We start from the raw sequence: 6,167 nt of genomic DNA on the forward strand, positions 1-6,167 counted from the left end.
CTTCCCTTCCGAACCTTACGAAGGAAGACGTGACCAGAGATGTCAAACGTCACGCGTTGTTATTGTTTAGGCTAAGATGTCGATGTTTTAAGCAAATAGTTCGTTGTTTTCGTGATATTTCGGCTAAAACTAGCACATGTAGGTAGATTTGAGTGTTTTATTTATAATTAACAGAGATTCATGAAAACTAAAGGACCACCCACATTAGATCCGTTTGCGTTGCGGTGACGTAAATTTGACAGCTAGACAATAGATTTAGCTATCACTTTAGCGCAACGCGTCCAATCCGGATCGAATGTGCGTGGGCCTTAATGGATTTTTACATATTGCCAATTCAGAAAAAAAAAACTAAACGGCGCCGGTGGTGTAGTGGTAAGCGTAATAACCTCTCACCCCAGCAGGCCTGGTTCAATCCCAGTCGGCGCCGCCGGGATGTTCTGAGGCATAACATCTCTGATCACGCCTTCCTTCGGATGGGAAGTAAAGCCGTTGGTCCCGGTTCATGAGTTGATGGGTCGATAGGTAGGGTCCAGGTGTGGGAGCTGCCTTCCTGGCACGTCGGTAGCATTGGTGCTCAGCACGGAAAACAAGATCGACGGAAAAAAAACAAACCAAAGGAGGGATTCGAATATTTACTGGACACAGTGCTGTAAATTTTCATATCATTCGATTGAAGATGAACCACTACAACCATTCAATCAATTCTGTGTAAACGAGTTCTCACATGACCATAATTTGAAGAGCCCCTTTCTCACTGTCAATTGAGTCATTCAGTATCATTTGATATAAGACAGTGGAGTATGGAAGAAATCCAGCCAAATGGTCCCGAACAGACAAGTCGACCCGATGTCGGATCAATGTAAGGCTAATTTAAGGTCGATGTCGACCCAATGTCGTGTTGTTGTCGGGTCAATTTTGGGTTTGATAGAAGTCAGGTTGGTGTCGGGTTGGCTTAGCTCGACCAGAGCTCCGTTTGTGTGTAGGTTACACTCAATTGAATGATATATATAGCGTTTCTCAAATGAGAATGATCCATGCCTTCGTCAAATGACTAAGCAACTGATATCACCCATTCGGAGGAGGTCCCCTTTGATAGCGAATAGCTACTTTTCTCATTTTCTTCAAAAATGTTCAAATGATTTTGAGAATTTACAGCACTGACTGGACAACCCAACCGGATCTGCTAGCGCCGACTGCCGCCTACTCTCCCCCACTGGTGTTATTTCCCTACACAAGCCGGCTCCCTGGAGACATTGTTAAAACTGCTCCACCAGATTGGGGGGATTGCAAAAACCACGAGCGGACGGGTGGATGACAAGTTGCATTTATCTTAAAAACATTTTTCAGCCGTGGCTCATGAAAGAAAAAAAAAACCCCTTCCGGTCATCTTATTCGTAGATGGTCATAAAAGTCACACTACTCTGATGAACGCTGAATTTTGTAAAGACCATCAAATAATCCTAGTGGCACTTTTCCCAAACTCGATGCTTCTGACTCAACCACTTGACGTTAGTTTCTTTGGGTCTCTTAAAAAGCACTGGCATAAACAAGTGCTGAGCTTCCGCATATAGAATGGTATATCGCCAATTTCTAAACCTGAAATATGTCCTCTATGGCTAGTTCATCTGGTCCATGAAAGGTGGGGCCTCAGAAGGAGGACCCCCAACAGAGTAGTTTTTACAGTGTTTACTTCAACCGAAAATTGGTACCTGGCTCGATCGTAACATATTAAAGACACAAAATTAAAATCTGAATAAGACAGAGCTCCACAACGGGGGAACCGGGAGGGTCCCCACCAGGCAGAGATGTCCCAACAGCCGAAAGGAATTAAAAAAGACTAAATTTTAAAACACAATGCAGTGTTGCGGGATCATCACCCAGCATGTCGCGTATGCTATTTGGAAGCCCATGGAATTCCCGCAGGTTCTGATACTGAGGGCATACGCATAGAATGTGCTCGATTGTGGCTGGAGTTCTACAACCGACGCAAGTCCTGTGGAACAGCGTTCTACCAAAATTGTGCGAGATCTTGGTGTGACCGGTTCTCAACGACGCTATCTTCTGATCCCACTGGTTCAACTGTTCTGTCCATTTCCTCTTCGTCCCTTTGATCCGTCTGATGAAGAGGTAGCGGTTTTGAGCCCACTCTGCGTCCCAAGCTTCCCGTACTTTGGTCACGATCCAGCACTTGACATCGTGTAACGGTACTTCGTTAGTATAGCGAGGGGCAGAAGGTCCTGCCCCAGCCAGAAAGTCAGCTTCAGAGTTGCCTGGTATTCCGCAGTGCCCCGGAACCCAGCATAATACCGTGTTTGGTGGCGCGGACTTCATTGTCACCTGTACCTAGGGATGAGTCGGGGCCTCGGATGTCAGGGTTGTGCGAATCCGTGAGGACCAGGATCGGTTGGCTGGAGAGCGTTGTAGCAGCGATGAAGATGGCAGCAGCTTCAGCAGAGAAGACAGAACATTGCGGCGGTAAGCTGCAGCTGGTTGATGTGATGTTTCCGGCTAGACCGATACCGACCCCGGCCCGAGAGCGAGATCCGCACGTGTATCGGTGAGTGTGCGTGGGGTATTTTTTTCCTAACTTTTCAGCTACAGTCCTTTTCATGGCCACGGAATTGTCTCCGGCTTTGAACCTGTCCTTAATCCGGCTTTCGATTTTCGGTAATGGTGTTTGCCAGCATTTGTCTCCATGCCAGTGGACCCTGGCCACTGGGGGGGAGATCTTCGTTGGCAGCCGTGCGGAGGAGTCTGTTCCCCTCGTCGAGGAGGAAGATCCCTTGATTTCCGGATGTCTTCGAGATGAAAGCAGCGGCTTTGGTTGCGATAGCTGCGGTTATACGGAAGCGGAAAGGCAGAATGCCTGCGTCGATGCATGCAGCATAAGCGGGCGTGGATGGCAGCAGGCCAGAGACAATCCGGACGTGGGTGTTGTAGACTGGTGCTAACGTAGCTAAAAGCTTATCCGGTTGGATGCAGGTCATCTCCAAACCGTATAGAAGGCGACTGTCGATAATTGCACTCGCCACGTGAAGACGGATGCTGCGGTTGTTCGATATATTTTGTCGGTAAATGGTCCGGATGAGATTCACTCGGCTGCGGTGCTAATATGTCATTTGTTTTTGTATAATTTCAGGTATTAATATACCGTACGGTTCAACCAATTATGGAACGGTCAATGTTTAGTGCCAGGTATCGGTATACCGTATGGATCAGCCATAGCGATGGACCTACACACTTAGATTTTTTTGCCCACCGAGCAGCTTCGGCATTTATTTTTACTGAGATCTCAACAAAATTTATGTTTATTAGCCGAGGTCTCGGCAAAATTCCCCTTTGTTAACTGAATCTCGGCAATTTTTTTTCACTGAGATCCAGCAAAATAGATTGCCGAGCTGCTCGGTGGTGTCCATCTCGCAGGGCTGGTAGCAGGTCACTTTGATTTTGAAGCCAGTCACTAAAAAGTTACTTTTTACACCTAAAAGTCACTATTTCCCTAAAAATAGTCACTAAAGTCACTTTTTCACAAAATGTTTAAATTGAGTACTTGGCACTAAGAAAGTCTACAGTAGTTTTAACAAAATATACATATCTGTTAAAACATTGAAAATTTTAACCAGGGTGACCAGTGAACCGCAAAACGTTAGAACACCAGGAAAACTAGTGGGAAATGTCTTCAATTTCGATTTAAAAGAGAATTTTAAATGATTCTAGGGCAGACACCAAGATATATCAGAGAAGAATACCAAAGTACAGACTACGATAGTCTCATGTAAAATTAACTGTTCTGAGGACCGATTTCTTCATATCCGCTTAAATCTTAAGCCAGGTTTACCTATATAGTAAAACTTGGCTTAACACATATGAGCGTCGCTTTTGATTACTGTTTAAATGAATAGAGACTCAAAATTCAGCACCGAAACCATTTTGGAAATAATTCTAATGTAATTGAGAGTGCATTTTAACGAGCGTTCTGAGAAGAATTCTATGATGATTGGATGAGGATTCTAGGTCTAATTATAATAAGAATTCAAATGGCTCTGATGAAAATTCCATGAAAATCCCGTGAACTTCAAAGATGGTCTCTGCGGATAGTTCTAAAAGAATTCTGGGGTGATTTCTGACGATACTTTCAAGAGAATTCCAAAGAGTTCGCAATAAATTCCGAGAAGAATTCAAATGGAATCGAATTTTGAGGAAGGAATTCTGAGAAGAGTTTCAAAGTTTGTGATAGATTTTTGTTTTGAGAATTCTGAGGAAATACTATGGGGATTCTAAGGAGAATACGAATTGAATGCAATGGAGAAGTCCAAGATTATTCTAAGCAGAAATTTATGAAACTCATCTATCGTATAAAATGTCCACTTTAGTTCTGATATTTGATGTTAAGCGTTTCCAACTACGAAAATGATCTATTTCCAAGAATTTTGTTGATTGTTCTGCAAAGAATTTCAAGAATACAATATTATGTTTGTGAAAGCTTTTTTGCTTCTAAGTTTAAGAGAAGGGGAATTATTCTTAAAAAGTTCTTGAGATCATTCTGAAAAAATTCTGTGAAAATTTCATAGCAAATTATCAAAGTTATCTACCTAGGTATATCAAATATTTAGAGATTTCTGAACGCAGAATCAAATTCAAGATCATAAAAATGGGAATTACTATTTGCTAGTCATCATGTATAACGTAAGCAAAAGTAAATTATTCAAATCACGTCAAATGCTCTTCACAGGAGTTTCCGTTGTGAGATTCGATTAAATTAGAGGAATTTATGAAATTTGATATTGAGTTCCATATGACATAAAAAGTTTATTCCAATATCAAACCGTATTTTAATTTCTATGTTACCATATAAATGGTTACTTATTTAGTATTTACAAGTCACTAGTTGGTAACTATTTCCGTAATTTTAGTCACTAAAGTCACTACTTTTATATCGCATCAGCGCTACCAGCCCTGATCTCGGCAAACAAATCTAAGTGTGTAGGTGGCAACTAATATTTTCCTTCTTTATGTTCTTTTCTTTCAGCAGATTGATATCTCTTACTCTTTCCCTCTTTATCTCTTTCTATCCCTATTTAATGTATCGGTGTACTAGTTTGGACATTTTGCGCCGGCTAGTCACGATTGTGGCATGCTATACGGTCTGGCATGTTTTAACGCTTAGGCTTGGTAGGTCCTCACTAAAGAGCCTAAATTTATAAAGAGGCGACATGTCAAAATTGGAACAATCGATTGTCTGTCAAAGTCATAAGATAAGTCATTCCAATCGAGCAGAAGACCTGTCAAATGGATAAGATGTCGTCTCTTTATAAATTCAGGCTCTTTATTCCTCACCTAATACGATGGGTTGGCAGTGGCCACCAGGGTGAGGGCTGATACATTACAAATTACAATTACGACATGTCAAAATTGGAACAATCTATTATCTGTCAAACTCATAGGAAAAGTTATTCTAATCGAGCAGAAGACCTGTCAAATGGATAAGATGTCGCCTCTATAACCAATTCAGTCTCTTTAGGTGCCATCTACCCAGTTACTGGGTAGATTCAAAATAGCATGTAAGGAACTCTTGAATGCTTGACGTAACATGGGCATACTTATTCATGTTTCTGAACGGCGGATGAATCTTTTCGCGACTCACCATGCCGGTTTTTCAGAAAAATGCTAACGGGGCTTATTACGAATGTCACTTCACGGTGAAAACTTGTCACTTGTCGTCACGGTGAAGTGATTCCCATTTGATTTGTACGGCAATCACGCCGGTTATTCTGAGTATCACTTCCTTATCATCGTGTAGTGACACCCGTGATAAGCCCAACGATGGAAGTGACGTTGCGTATTTCCGAGATTTCCGCATCGTTGGGTGTATTTCCGCTTAAGTGGTTTGCATCCCATCACCCTCGCTTCGCGATTAGCTTTTAGGAGGAAGAACTACCGATTTAATTCGAACAGTTGAAAATGTTTCCTACCACTCGATTTTCGAAATAACACAATATTTTGAAGGTTTTTCTTCCAGAACCACGAGAAAAGTAGCCAAAAGTAGTGTGTTTTATAGTAAAATAGTAATTTGTTGGTCCAATTTTGGGAAATCGCTGGTAGAAAGTCACGGTAAAATTGCTGGTCTATTTCGAAGACAAAAAAATAAGTGATGAAAAACAGTTTAA

The sequence above is a fragment of the Ochlerotatus camptorhynchus genome, unplaced genomic scaffold, assembly GCF_037179485.1.
Source record: "Ochlerotatus camptorhynchus isolate MF236.1 unplaced genomic scaffold, CSIRO-AGI_Acam_v1.1 ptg000228l, whole genome shotgun sequence".
NCBI classification, from domain to species: Eukaryota; Metazoa; Arthropoda; class Insecta; order Diptera; family Culicidae; genus Ochlerotatus; species Ochlerotatus camptorhynchus.